Below are 16,100 nucleotides of genomic sequence, written 5' to 3'. Positions count from 1 at the left end.
CTTTGTTGTCATGCTAGGACTCTGATCTGTCTTCCTCTGGATGCTCTTGGCAGGAAGCTATGGAAGCCAGGACTACTGCTGCCATTTTGATCTTCAAGGAATGTGACTCTGGGACAAAGAGTGCACCAAAGGTGCAGACAAGGAATCTGCGGAGAAACGAACTGGAGCCACTGATTGAACAGACCCTGGAGCCCACCCTCCCTCTAGACTAGCAGTGACGCTAGTGTGAGTCACAGCATCAGCTACTTGCAGCCCAAACAAAGCCTCCTACCAGCACGACTGGGCTCTGCTCCCCTGTCTCCAAGCTGTATGACACTGGAAACCACCTTCCCGCTCTGAGCCCAGGTGATCTCAAAGCACCTTCCTCTCCTAATGATGAATGTTCTTAGAAAAACTTAAAATCAGCTGTGATGAACCCTAGGGACCAGCTGAAAATAGACTCCATTAAAGCAAAATCAGTAAGTCCCTGAGGGATGTTTCAGAAAAAGGAAAGAAAATCGAAAATGGAATGGTTTCACTCTCACACGTGAGTGGGACGGACTATTTACAAAGGCGACTTGGATCAGAAGCAGAAGCTTCTTTTATTTAGACAAGATCACTGCCTACGTGTAGGTTCTTTCCCAATGCCTAGGACAGGAGGCACTGAGAACATTCTCGGCCCCGGGCCAGCAAGGCCACTGAGTGCAGGAGGTGCAAGGTGCTTGCTCAACCTGCGGGGCACTGTGGGTGGGTGGGCAGGGTGCGCGCAGAACCCAGAGCAGGGACGGGAAAGTGCTGCAGGCCCCATCCCAGCAGCATTTCCTGGCACACTCACAGGTCACGCACGTAATTTGGCAGTGAAGCTCAGTCAAAGAACCCTAAAAGCTTTTTCTACCTTGCCAAGTGTCAGGAAAGAGAACTGATTATGGAGTTGGGAATCTGGATATTGGTCTGCTCCCACTGGGTGTGGTAGGTGGCACTGAGCAAGTCTCAGTGTCGACATCATTAGACAGGGGCTAATAATTCAGCCTCCTCCCCACTGGATGCTGCTCGTCAGTGACTGCCCCGACCTCTTGGGGCACGGCCCCCTCCCTGGCCCCACCTCTGCATGCCCACAGCACGCGACGGCCCACACCAGCCCCATTTCTTGGCTTTTCTGTCTGTCCCCACAGGCCCTAAACAAACCCATCCTTGTCAGATGGGTACCAGTCCCAGGTGCCTGGATGGGCTAATTTTCTTTTTTGCCATTAATTAAAATAGGTGAGGGACTGTTTGTTTCCCAATATGTTAGTAGGTTGCTCTTCTGAATTGAGCTATTCTTCACTGATTTTTAATTCAATCATGTATGTGTGTGTCATTGGAATAACTTTTTATAAAGTACAGAAGAAAAAGAAGGGAGAACCTGTACCCTGTGGAGAACATGTGAAGCTGGCAAAGCTATGGTCAATATTTCAATTCTCTGGGAAGCGGACCTGGCCCAGTGGTTAGGGCGTCCACCTACCACATGGGAGGTCTGCGGTTCAAACCCCGGGCCTCCTTGACCCGTGTGGAGCTGGCCCACGTGTAGTGCCGATGCACACAAGGAGTGCCCTGCCATGTAAGGGTGTCCCCGCATAGGGAAGCCCCACGCGCAAGGAGTGCGCCCCGTAAGGAGAGCCGCCCAGCGTGAAAGAAAGTGCAGCCTACCCAGGAATGGTGCCGCACACATGGAGAGCTGACACAGCAAGATGACGCAACTAAAAGAGACACAGATTCCCGTGCTGCTGACAACAACAGAAGCAGACAAAGAACACACAGCAAATGGGCACAGAGAACAGACAACCGGCGGTTGGGGGAAGGGGAGAGAAATAAATAAAATAAATCTTTAAAAAAAATATTTCAATTCTCCTCTGAATGTCCTGGCTGGGCCCATGTTCTCTATGAATGTGATAAAATAATGCTGTGCTTTTCTGCAGAGTGACCCCCTTGCTCAGAAGCGATTCATCCTGAACCCAGACCCAAACCCAGTGAGAAGCCCTCTGGGCAACTGTCACAGTATCTGAAAGTCTCCATGGGGGCTTCCTCATGGCTCTCAGGCCACCAGCACATCCCTCATTCACTTCCCACACTGTCCTGACAAGCTTAGTAATTGGAATCAGCAAATCAGAGGAGACTAGGGGGTGAGCACAGTGAGGGGTGAGAGCAGTGTTAACAAAATTTATATTTGCCATTTTACAAAGTGCTTTCGTTCTTGTCGCCAGAAGTATGGGGAACACACCAGCAAATGGAACACACACAGAGTACAAGAGCATCTCTCAGGGCAGAGTCGTTTGGAGCCATTCACTGTGGAGGAAGGAGCCTCTCCCCCCACCCCCAGGAACCCTCTCTCCTTACCCTCACTGTTCTTTCTTCTCTGTGGTGATCCTGACAAGGGCCAACTCACATGGTGCCTACCTCAAGCCAAAGAGACCAAAAAGTTCAGGATGTTTGGAAAAGTTCCCATGCCCAATGGCTTAAGCCTAGTGGGGTGAGCTTCGGCCAACACGGGTTTTCCCTGATGAACCAAGAGTCCTTTCCTGGGTACACAAAACATCTCTCCCAACACCGGGGAACCCCAGACCCTTGGAGAGGCCATCTTTCTTCAGATTCTTTCAGCAGTTCCCCCAGGGAGCACAAAGCTCTTGGGTAAACTCATTGCCCACTCCTTGGTTTGAGGGGTCCTTCCTAAAGTTGTGCTTGGGCATTCCAAACAAAGGCCATCCACAAAGCCCTAGACTTGAGCAAGTGGCCCAGGCATGCTCTATGGTGCACCTATTTTAAGGGATTGCTGTTCTTTTTAGAGGAAATCACTCTAGATAAATTAGAAGTTCAGTTATTATTTTTCAAGCAAGTTTAGAACTTAGGGGTGGTAAAAGGCGTGCCCTCCTTCCCTGTTGGAAATGTGAGAAGCCCATAAAAGAAACCTGGTCATCGTTACAATATGCTTTATCTTTCTTCCTGAGAACAAAGGATAGAGTACAAGTTCAACAGCTCATCTCCTAATTTTCCCTTCATTCTTTTAAGAAATATTTTTAAGTCTTCTCTGTGTGTCAGGGTCTGGAACATCAGGGCAATTAACAAGGAGCAGCCCCTGTGGATGCTCGAGCACCTTTGGAATGCAAGCATGGAGCTGTCTCTCCTGGAAAGCAACGCTGTATTGATTCAGTACAGAACACCAGCCCAACACACTTCTCCAAACCCTCTAGAACCTTCCAACTCTCTGCCTCACTTGTCCCTCCTCCCCTTCAGGGTCTTCATTCTAGGATGTGGGAATATTTGGGTAGAAAAATCCTTAGCAACCATCAACTTCAGGACCACTCATGCTATAAAGGGGAAATCAAGGCCCAGAGAGGACAATGAGCAGGTCAAAGTCACAACGTGCATTTATGACAGATCAGAGTGGGAAAATAGCCCATCAAGGCAATTCTGCCAAAAAAACACATTAAAAAGGCTGCTTGGCCTCATTTCCTCCTCCAAACAGTAGTTGGTGAGCACAGCCTCTGACTTGAGAGAGAGCCATAGACAGACAAAGAACTCACATACAAAACTGGCTGCAGTCAGAGCCATGGGACACGGGTGGTCCCAAGACCAGCCCCATTCCACCCCCACTGAGGTTTCCCTCTAGTAAAACAACGGAGGTAGACCTCCGTGAAAATGAACCAGGGCTTCCTCCGAAGATGCCTGGTTCCTCCTCAAGGCAGTTTCCCAGATTTTGGAACCCCTCTGCAATTTTCTTTTGTTATACCCACCTGGGACAGAACTCTATGCTCCCTCAATACGAAGCCACCTTCATGTGGAAGAGACAAGAAGCCCCTGACCCTTCCAAAAGGGAGACGGCATACTCACAGCACATTCAGAAGAAATCCACCGAGCCGGCCAAATGGACCTGCTTTTCTTGTCTTATTATTTATACTTCCACAGCCTCTTGGAAAAGAAGAATGAAGGCCAATAAAACCAGCTTGCCCGAGTGGGTAGAAGCCTCAGGAGCCACAGCCACACCACTTCCCTGGGGCTTCCCCACACCACCCAGGGCGGTCCAGGACTGATGAGAACACGCCTGCTGGGCTGTGGCCTTCCTAATGAAGTCCATTCATAGCTTTTGCAACCATTGTGTTTCCCAACAGCTGTCTGGGTCTGGTGCCTGAAATATTCTACAAGTATATCAGCCTGCAGTGCCGACCTGGAATATTCAACCCAAACCACGATCATCACTGGCAAAAGGGATTCCTGGGTCACGTGGCGTCATCTCCCTTTCATTCCATTTTCCTTTTTTTGCTGTTTTTCAAGTGCTCCACACTGTCAGTCCTCTTGGCCCACATGACCTCTTTTGGGGAAGAGGACCGAGGAGAGATGAATAGACAATTAGAGACATGGCTTCTGTTGGGAGTAACAGGAGTCAAAATCACGTCCAAGTTGATGCGAATTCTAGGGATCACAGTCGTTTTCCTGTAGCATATTATTTTCTTGGCAAGTTGGTTTTGCTTTTGTGTTGCTGTTTTCCTTGCTTTTCTATCTTCTCCAACTTGTCCTTAAGGACCAGGCATTGCGTTAGAATTATTTTTTAAAAGACTTAAAATAAAGTGCCATTCCCGTCCTCAGTTTTGTCACTTAGAGAAGGGCTGACAATGTCTGCGGGCCTGTTGAACCCACAGATCTTGGAGGAGCCGTTAGCCCCATGTACCAATTTTCAGTTCTGCTCTCTCTAATGAACTCCAACAAGCAGAAAAATAATTCAAATATCTCTTTCCAATTTAGTAATGTTTTGTACTAGTTGTTATGTGGCCACAGCACCACTAGTCCAAAGAAGGATTATCATGGTGTTTCTCCTTCAGGATTCTAAATTTAGGGAAAGCGTTTCCTCTCATCCCCCAAGCACAGAGAGCAGGTACCCAGGGAAGCCTTCTAGAAAAGGGGCTTTTCACTTTCCCTCCAGGTTCAGCCACAGATCAGTTCACTCCTGGCCCAGAGCTCCCTGGCTGTAGGGACATGGGGCCCCAGAGGCTCTGAGCCGGTCACTCTCCCCTGCCGGGGAGGCATGCCACTCTAGGGACGCACTAGGTCAGATACACTGCATGAGGAGACGAAACGTGCAGCCTCACCGTCCAGTTTAGTTCACCCCAGGCTGCCGACAGGAACAGGTCCCTAGCAGAGACAAGGCAGGGGCAGACAGTCGCATCGTGGTGGCATGTTGTGGACATGGAGGACTCAGAGATGGAGGATAAGCATGGCCAGGCAGATGCTAACCCAGAATCTAGGCCTGCGCCCCTGGTTTGGGAGGAAAGAGCCCTGCCTGCTAATGACAGGGTGAGGCCTGCGAGGCTGGGGCCACACCTGCCTGGCCTGCACCAGCCCCGCTCATGGCAGGTAAGCAGGGAGATGTCAGGGAGGGACAGCGGCGTGTCAGGGAGACTGAATCGGGGATGCCTGAGCTCAGAAGGGGCCCAGAGGCCAGGGAGCCCAGGAGTAGGCCCCAGGTGGGCTCCAGGAAAGGGCAGGAGTTCAGCTCTCAGGGAGTAGCTGCCCTCTCCTCCTCCCACCCCTGCCCAAGAGGAAGAGCCCTTGAGGTATCGTATCGCCCAGGTCCACACAGCGGGTGGAGGTGGGTGGGAACAGCCAGCTCCCTCTCAGAGCCCACCCAGGGACCATGGACTAGACCTGAGGCTGCCCTGGGCCACCTGTAAATGAGAAGGAAAGCTTAGGGCCCATGGAGTTGGACCCAGAGTCCAGGACAGGGAGACTGAGGATGCGGTGCAGCCTGGAGGCCTTGCACCAGGTGGATGGACTGGAGGCCCTGCCCAAGGCTGGGGAGTCGGTGAACAGTTTTTTCAGCTGTGCCTTGGGCAGGAGAGGGAGGGGTGCATCTTTGTTTCTCTCAGATGCTGGGATCCGGACATGACCATGCCACATCCTGACTCCAAGAGCCCTGGTCTGGTGGGGACACAGGAGAGGACAGAGACACGAGCCAAGCTTGGTCATAGCTGAGGCTGCTGTGGAGGAGAGAGCCTGAGCTTGAGAAAGTGTCACAGGTGGGGTCCTCTTGAGATAGGTTTTGAGAGATGAACAGGAGTTCTCCAGGTTAAAACTGAGGGAAACAATAGCATAAGCAAAGGTCCTGCAGCACGGAGAAAGATGGTGAACAATCAAATGCCTCTAGAAAATACAAATGTGATTCCAGGCTTCTGGTTACTTATCTGAAAAATGGGAATAACATACCTTTTGAGCAGTTGTCTCAGCCCTGGGAGCATGTTGGAATCATCTGGGAGCTGTGAAATATCCATTCTGGGGACATACCTCCGGAGATTCTGACTGAGTTGGTCTGGGATAAAGCCTGCGTGAGGGCACTTGCAAGAACCTTTCCAGGGGCTTATAATGAGCATCCATACCATGAGTCAGAACCTCCACTTTAAAGCAGATAATTCTCTTCAGATGTTGGAATCATCTGGGAACTTGTTTTAAGCCTTGGAGATCCATTACCCATCTGTTAACAAGAATTGCTATAAAGCTACAGTAATGAAGACGATGTGGCACTGGCACAGAGATAAACGCATAGATTTGAACAGATTCTTTACACAAGAGGATATCCAAACAGCCAATAAATTTCGAAAAGGTGCTCAGTGTCATAGTCATTAGGAATGTGCCAAATAAAACTACAAGATACCACTACACACCCATCAGACTAGCCAAATTACAAGGACTGATGGTACCAGGGTACAGAGAAGCTGGTGCTCTCTTAGACAGCCAGTGGGTGTGTAAACTGGCATAAACACTCTGGAAAACTGCTTGGCAGAATCCATTAAAGCTAAACCTGTGCCTGTACCCTTGCAGCCATTAATTGTATGCCAGGATATATTCTCAACAGACATGGACGCTTGTGGGTTTACAAAAGAGGTGTACTGAAATGTTCTTAGCAGCTTGACGTCATAGCCTCAAAGTGGTAACAACACAAACAGCCATTAGCAATGGAATGAAAAAAAAAAAATAGAGATTCCTAGTTGCCATCACAGATTGTATTTCCATTTTCATAGTGAGCCCAGGATTCTGTTTCTCACAGGATCCCCCATGATGCTCATCATGGGTAGGCATGCGAGCCAAAGGCCAAGAGCAGAACACTCTACAGAGCCCAGATCACTCTGGAACAAATGGAACTGGACTGTAGAGCAGTAGGATCAAGGCTGAGTTATTGAAAATATAATTTTATGCAGAAAATTAAGCTCCAGTTGAGACATAATAAAAATGAATTGATTTTTTTAAAAGAAAGCTAACATGGGGAAATCAATATTCAACAAGATCCTAGGTACAAAGGGTTTTAATATACAATTATGAAAGTCTATCCATTCAGAAATCTAAGGAAATAGGAGGATAAAAGAGAAATATAAATATAGGTCATAAAAAAATTAGGAAACATTCCTTAAATTACCTAAAACATTGCATCCAGGAAAGCATTTCGAAACTATAGGGCAATAGTGAACAATTCTACAAATGTCACTGGGAAACAAGTAAATCATTGCAAAAATTAAATTAAATTTGAAAAAATAATAAAAATTTAAGAGTATTGGAGGGAAGTATTTTTGTGTTAGCATGGGAAAGAACTTTCTAAATATGAAAGAAAGGCCAGAGACCATAAAAGAAAAGATGAACCTATTTTTGTTACGTAATATATCAAAACTCTACTGCAAACACAAAACAAGGACCAGTTTCAAAATGGAACTTGCATGCAAGAGAAAAAGCAAATGTTCTTAAAAATGGGGACTTTTATACACCAGTAATAAACACATGTGTTTCTCAATGTCTCCCGAAGAAGATGGGAAAGTACGTGAAAAAAAAAATTACAAATGGTGGGGAAGGGGGAAAGATGAGTGCCCCATTTGGTTCACTTTTCCAGACAACAGCTCTGGGAAGCTTCTCTTCTCTTTTCAGATATTCCGTGTCTCATATCCCCAGCAGCTGGTTTGCCCCCAGCAAGGAGGAGAGAATGTTGGCCAAGGACTCACAGAGAAGACTTTACTGGCCTCTTTTGATCCTCCTGAGCCAGTCCTCTCTCTCAGGTGCCCAAGCTCTGGCTCTGGCCAAGCCCAGTTTCCCTCAGCCTCCACAGAGGTCCTCTTTAGCTGTAAAATGGCTGCCAACAGAGCCCTGGTGAAGAAATCCAGCCTTCTTCACCCCCTAAAGGGTGGGGCCTGAGTGAGGAGCCAACCAGCTACCCTCTACCACTGGATGACAAGTGCCTGGAAAACATAGAGTCAAGAAAGATGGCGGCTCCCATCCCTCGGTGATGGCACAGATCCTGAAGGATATGGGAATTACAGAGTATGAGCCAAAGTTTATAAATCAAATGTTGGAATTCGCTTTCTGATACGTAACTAGAATTCTGGGTGATAGAAAAATTTCTTCAAGCCGTGCTCTGAAATCTAATGTTGATGCGGCTGACATGAGGCTGGCAATCCAGGGTTGTGCTAACCAGTCTCTTACCCCTCCTCCTCCAAGAGATGTTTTTACTGGATACTGCAAAGCAGAAAAATCAAACCCCTCTTCCTCTGATTAAGCCATGTGCTGGCCTTGATCGCCATGGGACAGGTCCTGCTTAACAGCTCCAAACTACAGGCAGAAGTACTTGATTAAAAAAGAACCTAACCAAGGAAGACTACGTCCACGGTTAAGTGGATGTGCTGTTTGTAGCAGACCTACCACTCCTGCTTTAGCGGCCCCTCAGATAGTACCTGTCCCAAATAAAGTTGCAACTCCAGTGTCAATGACAACCCAAGGATTTACGATGCAGATTCTTCTTTCTCAGTCCACACCTACCAAACCAGTTCTGCAGCAACTGCAGTTCCAAATGTTCTAATTAATCCTTCAATGAGCGGAGCCGAAAATATTCTCACTACCACAAACATAGTTTCATCACAGAATGCAGTCAATGAATCAAAACCATTGGAGAGAAAACATGAAGATGATACTATGCAAGAAATGTAGCCAGCCTAGATGCATTTCAAAAGTTTAGTTGGTTTTGAGCCCAATATAGGGAACTAGAATGTTCTAGAGCTTCTCAAACTATATCTTAGAAAAAGTAAATGTAGCTACAATATTCTTCACTTTAAATTATTATATTTCATTAGTAAGAGTAGAAATGTTTTTTCATTAGGCTTTAAAGTACAAAATGTTAAGCAATTGTTTCTTAAGAGTTTCATTTATATCAAGTCCAGCCATCGCAAATTCTGTTTTTGGAAGCAGTTTTCTGCCATGTAGCCCTGACAGAAGCACTTAAGTTTCAATTTCTTTGGTAGGGTCAGTAACTAATCTTTAACAGCATGATTTCTGATCTACATTTAAATGCTACTTTCTTTGTAAGGTAGTCACCTTTTTTTTCAGTCACTAAATTCTTTGACCAAATCTCTCAATTTAGGAAACATTTCTGAGAGAGAAGTTTTTATTGAATATTTAGAGGAATTCTAAATCCATTTTGGTCTTTCCTGCTTCCCACCTCCTCTCAACACCCTTTCTAGATCATTTTCCATACCCCCTATTGTCTTAAGTTTCCCCCATTCCTCTTAAATTAAAAAAGCCAAAATTGGAATTTTTAAAGTATCATTCTTGTTAATACAGTTCAGTATCATTTTCATATTTTTAAAACATGCTCTACATGCCTGACGTTGCTTCACTTCAAACTGCAGGTAATATTTGATGTTTTTCTCTATGTATAAGGGCAGTTTGGGTTTTCCCCTGACTTTTATTCTTGTTGAGCTTTACTCCATTTTTGACAGTCACATTCAGTTTCAGTCTTTTATTCCAAGATGATAACTCCACCCAATTCCAGAGTTCTAAATTTAACATAGAAGATGCAATAGCTAATTAAAATCTGCCTTGATGAGTATATTTACACTAGACCGAGGCAAAACCACTATAGAACAAATGTTTTCTTCCTTTTGAGCGCATGCACATGTCCTTTGTTCACTACTGCTTGAATCCTCCTATTAGTATAAATCAGATATTTTTTCTAGTTTGTTGCTGAGGATGTCACAGATAAGACGGGATCAAACCTCAAAGTAGGTGCTAATGGTTCTCCTTCCTGGACAAGGCCAAAAAGGAAAACAAATTTGTGTGATGTGACTTGCATTTAGGTGCACTCTGCATAGATTTCCCAGTGTGGCTATGTGGCTAAACACCTCTCCCAATATTCCATTTATCCTCATCTACACATTTTATTGGGAAAGATTGCAAAACTTTCACAAATATAACCAGACCTCTTCTATATTTCTTGAGTTTAAATAAATTTGACTTAGGAATACTTGTGCAGAATTTTCTAAAATAAATTGTTCATATTATAATTTAGAATTTGTAGCCAAAGATCCTCAGAGGTTCAAACAAGTTTCACCTTACGATGGTGCTTGATAAGTCTGTGAGAAATTGCTCCATAACAGGGTAGAAATGTCCATCACAGTTTGGGTGCTTTCGGATACTAGGGAAAGGTGGTTGAGAACTTATTAAAAACAGCGCTGACCAACATCCTAGGAGAGAAGCGTTGATTAAATAGCACAGGCTATCATAACTTGAATGTTCCCAGGGAGGCAGCATGTCAGAAGGCCTTGGTTCTAGACCTGGCTCCGTCATTTACCAACTCTGACCTTATTTCACCTCTGAGCCTTGTTTCCCTCTCCAGTAAAATAACACCTACTCTGCCGACCTCACATGGATGTTGTTTGGGTTTAATTGGTATATCTGAAAGTTCTTTCAGACTGTAAAATGCCATACAACTCTAAGGATTTATCATCAGTACATTTGTGTCAAGGTGATAAATAAAAACCTGAGCATTAAAAAAAAACACAAATGAATAAGGGCTAGTTTTCTTTTCTACTTTATCTCATTTTCTTCATCCTTTCTGTAGAACAACGTGCTTTCATGTGCATTAACTGATACATTTACTGATAGATACTATATATACTTCACCTCAGTGTTGTGAGGTAGGTACTGTTGGACCCATTTGGCATATGTGAAAACTGAGGTTCCTCTAACCAGATAATCAGCAGACCCAAGTCTTGTTCTGCCGACAGCTCTGGAAGATCACAAATTGAATCCATGGCCACAGCATGTTGGTAGCTGGCGCTGACCGCCAGAGTGCCTGCCTAGACTGATGTGCGGGCACCGAGAAGGAGGCAGGGGGTCTGGGAGTGGCCAATTCAGCCCTTGGTTCTCTCTCCCAAGGCACACACACACATACACACACACACACACGCACACACACAGGGCCCCCTTTTGCTCTGAGTCTAGCTGCACTGTCCTTCCCCGGTTCTTGCGCTCCCAGCTCCTGGCCCCCTTTCTACCCTGGTCCGGCAGCCCCAGTTTCCAAATGTGTCCCCTAGAGTCACCAGCCCCACAAGGCCTTGTCTGCACATTGGGTGGGCTTCTGCCAAGCCTGCCTGGCTTGCGAGGCCTGGAGCATTTGGCCCCCAGTAAACCTCCCAGAGGACGGTGAGAGCTCGCTCTCAGGAACCAGGGCGACTTACTCCATCACAATGCCTGGTGGGCTCCACAGCCCTGACTGTGGACCATCTCTGAGTACAAGCATCCAGCCCAGAGTCCTTCCCTGGGGCAGCACAGATGTTTACACAGATCCTGCCCCACCTCCTCGGTGCAGACTGGGAATAGGCAGCTCAGCCCCCCAAGCTGCAGGAGGACCTGTGCTCTGTATTTCATAACTTTTCTGACAGACAAGACCACCCCGACTCCACCAAGTAGCTGGAGGAGCTAACCCATAATGCACCAAATGGCTAGGGAAACCAACCCATAAGGCACCAGTGACTGGAGGTGCTGACCCACAATGCACCAAGTAACAGCAGAAGCTGGCCCATAATGCACCTAGTGCCTAGGGAAACAAACCCATAATGCGCCAGGTGCCTGGAAGGACTGACTCATAATGAACCAGGTGACTGGAGAAGCTGTCCCTTGCTCTGATTCTCAGTTTACCCACCTGTAACATGGGGGACAGAGGACAGCACTACATCTGCGATTGCCTGAGAGGGCCAATCTCTTGGAAGCCATGCTGTCAATCAATCTCACTTCAAATAATATGGACTCAAAAAGTCTATGCTGAATCCCATTCTAGCAAGAACTAGATTCTGGTATAACAGCAAGACCAAACATTTCAGAAAAATATGGGAGAAAAATTGTGGGAAAAAAAGTCCTTAATTTAATATTTTACTATACCTTGGGGTAAGACCACCACTGTCTCCCAAATCTCTGCTAGTTGTATCCACATTTAATTTTTTTTCTTTTCTATGAAGATATTCTTAAGAGGATGTGTGATCACTTAATGATTTTGTGATGTTCAGTAGATTAGTCACCATCCCTTAGCCTCAGTTTCTTACTCTATAAATGGAGTAACTGTGGTCCCTCCCTCCAACTTGTAAGAATTTCCTACTCAACAAGTTGTTAGCAATGCTGTCAGATAAAATGGCCAAAGTGAAAATGCTTTATGTTCAGGAAATTAATAAATTAATAATACTAAACATGAGCTGATTCAGCTGATCCAAGTATCACAGTGCTCACGGTTCTTGGTCTCCAGTGTCTAGAGCTAGTGTGATGGGAACGTAACACTGCTGGAAGCCGGAGCAGGGTGATATGTGTTATAAATAATGGATCAGATGGCAAAAATAGAACTTTAAGGAAGGTTTGAATCTGTAAATAATTTAGTTAGTGCAGGAAATGATGTCACTATTTGGGTAACTACTGAATATTTTATGTACTATAGTTGCAGTTGGATTGGGGAAAACTCATTTTTGAGCTTTCAGAAGTGCAGGATTTAGAATCAGAATGGCGACTGTTCTGGTTTGCTATGCTGCCAAAAGCAATATACCAGAAATGGGTTGGCTTTTACAATGGGAATTAATTAGCTTTCAAGCTTACAGTTCTGAGGCTGTGAAAATGTCCAAATCAAGGCATCATCAAGATGGCACCTTCTCCTGAAGACTGGCTGCCAATGATCCTGAACTCCTCTGTCATATGGCAAGGCACGTGGTCTCTCCCTTCCCTTCTGGGTTTCATTGCTTCCAGTTTCTGGCTTATGTAGCTTTCTCTCTGTCTGAATTTCATTCTCCTATAAAGGACTCCAGTAAGAGGATTACGACCCGCCCTGAATGAGGGTGGTCACATCTTAACTTATGACCCTACTCACTGAAAGATCCTACTTGTAATATAGGTCCACACACATAGGATGGATTAACTTTAAGAACACACTTTTCTGGGGTCCATACAGCTTCAAACCATCACAACTGTTCACTTAAGATGCTGCTCAGAAACCAGGATGAAACCAGGAAAGGGCCAAGTCCCAGGACCAGGGTGGCTGAGCCATGTGGATGAAGTGGTGGGGAAATATCCAGGACTACAGACTTTCCAGTCTCCAGGAATGTTCCATATAATTCCAAGTGGAATCCAAGACCAGCCATCACCTAGTAGCACAGGAATGAGAAACCATCATCACATGGCTCACCCTGCAGATGGAGGGAGGGACCAGGTCTATCAGGAAACTGGAAAAGAAGGCTCTCTTCATTCACCCATGCTTCCAGCACTCCTTCCAGGATGAAGAAAAGCAGGCTGGTAAAAACCAGTCTGAGCTGGTAAGTAGGTCATCCTTATCTGTAAGGGTATACTCTGAGCCAGCACCACCTGGTGGCTGATGGCAGACATCTTTTTATAGAGGACTGTCTCTGCAGTCCAAGACAAAATGCAATATAAGTACTCTTGGAAAGAATATATTTACTGAAACTTAGACTGAGATATTAATAGCTGATATCAGATGCCTTTAAGGGGGGCAGGGAAAGAACTAGGAGAGCCCCAGGAATCTGAAGCAAGAGGAAAAGTTCTGGAACAAGGAAATGGAAAAATGAGGACCAGATAGTTCAATCTGGAGTTAGGAAATCTGGGTACAGTCTCCATATCTGCCACTTTCCAGCTGTATAATGCTTTTCTGGTCATTTTACCTCACAGAGTTTTATTCCCTCCCCTATAAAAATGGAGAAATGCTTGAAAATCTGTTGTGAGGATCAGTTAAACTAATGACCATGAAAGTTGTGGGCTAAACCATAACCTTCTATACTCCAGCTGTTCCATGACTTTGAACTTTGGCACAAGTCCCTAAGGGCTGAGCCAGTAGCTTTCATTTTCTTCATTTCTGGGTTGAATATGAGAAATTATTGGATCCTTATCTCAAAATCTGTTGACATCAAAATGAAAACCTAAGTACTGGACAGCTACCAATGTTGGGTCAGCTTCCCAGATGCCAGAGCAACCTCAAGAGAGGGAGTGGTCAACCAAGCAGCACTTTCACATTGCCCTTCCAAGATGAGAATTTCTGTTGTGATGATTTCCCCCATCAAATGACCAACCTGCCATGAAGCTCTGGTCACTTCCTGGGGGCCCAGAGCCAGAGAGAGGGTATAGGTCTGAGAAGGGCAGTGTGGGGCAGGGTCTGGTGCCACCCCAAATCTCATCACATCTCTTTTTTTTTAAAAGATAAAATAGACTTTATCATCTTTTTTTTAAAAAGATACTTAGATCACACAAAAACATCTCTTTGTCTCAATTTCTTCACCTTTAAAAAGAGGATAATCATAGGTACCTCCCACTGTTGACAGGATAATCCAGATGACGCACTTGAACTGGGCTTGGCAAGCCATGGGAGCTTTTATTGTTTTATTTTCATTACCATTGTTGTATAATTTTAATTATCATTCTATAATGATACTGATGATGGAGATGGTTGATTTGGTCAGCAACCCCTAAGGGCTGGAGACATTGCAGGGAAAATATTTCCACAGATGTGTCCACATGGCCTCCCCACACCCACCCCACCTCTTAACCATGACTGTCTCCCACCTGGCACACTCTGGCGACCTTGGGCATGTCAGGCCAGGAGGCATGAGCCATAAACGTGTGGGCAGAGCTGGATGCTACAATCACCTGGTGGACACTCTTGGCCAGCCCCTGGCAGCTGTGATTCACCTTGAGTCAACACAGTTAGAAGTTGGAGAACAATGCTCAGAACTCAATGCGAAGTGGAAGGTGCACACTGGGCAGAGCTGGGTGGGGTGGGAAGGGTCCTTGGAAGAGGCTCTAAAGGCACTTGATCTGGACCAAGTGGATATCTAGGGGTTTGAGTCCCATTGGAAGTTCAGGACTGAGGGAATTCGGAGGTGGTGGCAGTGTGCACTAGAGACCAGCTGATGGTGAAGCTTTGAGTCTCCAGTCATTTGACTCATGGCCCCAAAGGCCACTGGGTCAACAAGGCTTGGAGTCCATGGTGAGTGGGAGTCATGAGGGGGACAAAAGGTAGACTGGGCGTGGGTCAGTTCTCAGTCCAAGAGAGAGAAGAAGCAGTCAATCAGGACCTCAAGGCAGAGACCAGATTCTAGGGACTGAGGAAATGCACTGTGGCCAGGGAAATGGTCCTCCCTGGTGAGAACAGGAGGCAGACCAAAGCAGCCACAGCCCCGGGGAGCAGAATAACAAGGAAGGCCTCAGAGAGCCCCCATGTCAGGAAGGCCCAGGGTCTTTTGAGTGGTCTGAGAAGGTTTCCTGGAGAAAGCAGGCATAGGATGGAAGCTTGAAGAAGGGGAAGAGTTCCTCCACTGACCAACCCCGAGGGGCCTACCAGATCCACCTGTGTCCTCTTCTCCCCTCCCCATGGTACCCCAGGGAGCTGCTTCACAGATTTTGTTCCCTCCTTTCCTTTCCTGGTCCTCATATTTGCTACCTCTTTCCTGAGTTAAAGTGACGTTTTGCTGACCAGAAGTCCCACTGTACTCCTTGCCCATCTGACCCAGTTTCTATATGGCCAGCAAGAGAAATTTGAACCACTGGTTTCTCTCCCCCCAGGAGGGCACTACCCAGCTTTCTGATTAAAATCCTCTTTTAACCTTCACTCAGTTTATTCATTCACAAACACATAACTCTCACCATGTGCCAGGCACTGTCTTAGACACTGGGACACAGAAGCAGATGAGACAGACAGGGTCTCTAACCTTGCCAAATGGATCCTGGAATCAGGCAGAGAGATATTGACCACCGTTGTCCCAGAGGACAACTGCCCCACTGCGGATGCACATGTTCCTGGG

The 16,100-nt window shown here is 46.1% G+C and overlaps 1 protein-coding gene and 1 pseudogene across 1 annotated transcript in view; one reads left to right on the top strand and one right to left on the bottom strand.

Moving 5' to 3' along the window:
• SERPINA12 (serpin family A member 12) overlaps positions 1-16,100 on the bottom strand; it is a 45,950-nt gene that overhangs the window by 24,644 nt on the left and 5,206 nt on the right. The gene's annotated exons all lie outside the window — the stretch shown is intronic.
• On the top strand, positions 8,270-8,967 carry LOC101411285 (transcription initiation factor TFIID subunit 9B pseudogene; annotated as a pseudogene).

This window comes from Dasypus novemcinctus, chromosome 3 (assembly GCF_030445035.2).
Source record: "Dasypus novemcinctus isolate mDasNov1 chromosome 3, mDasNov1.1.hap2, whole genome shotgun sequence".
In the NCBI taxonomy this organism is placed as follows: Eukaryota; Metazoa; Chordata; class Mammalia; order Cingulata; family Dasypodidae; genus Dasypus; species Dasypus novemcinctus.
The sequence above is the reverse complement of the archived record's forward strand: the minus strand, read 5'-3'. Positions and strand labels throughout refer to the sequence as shown.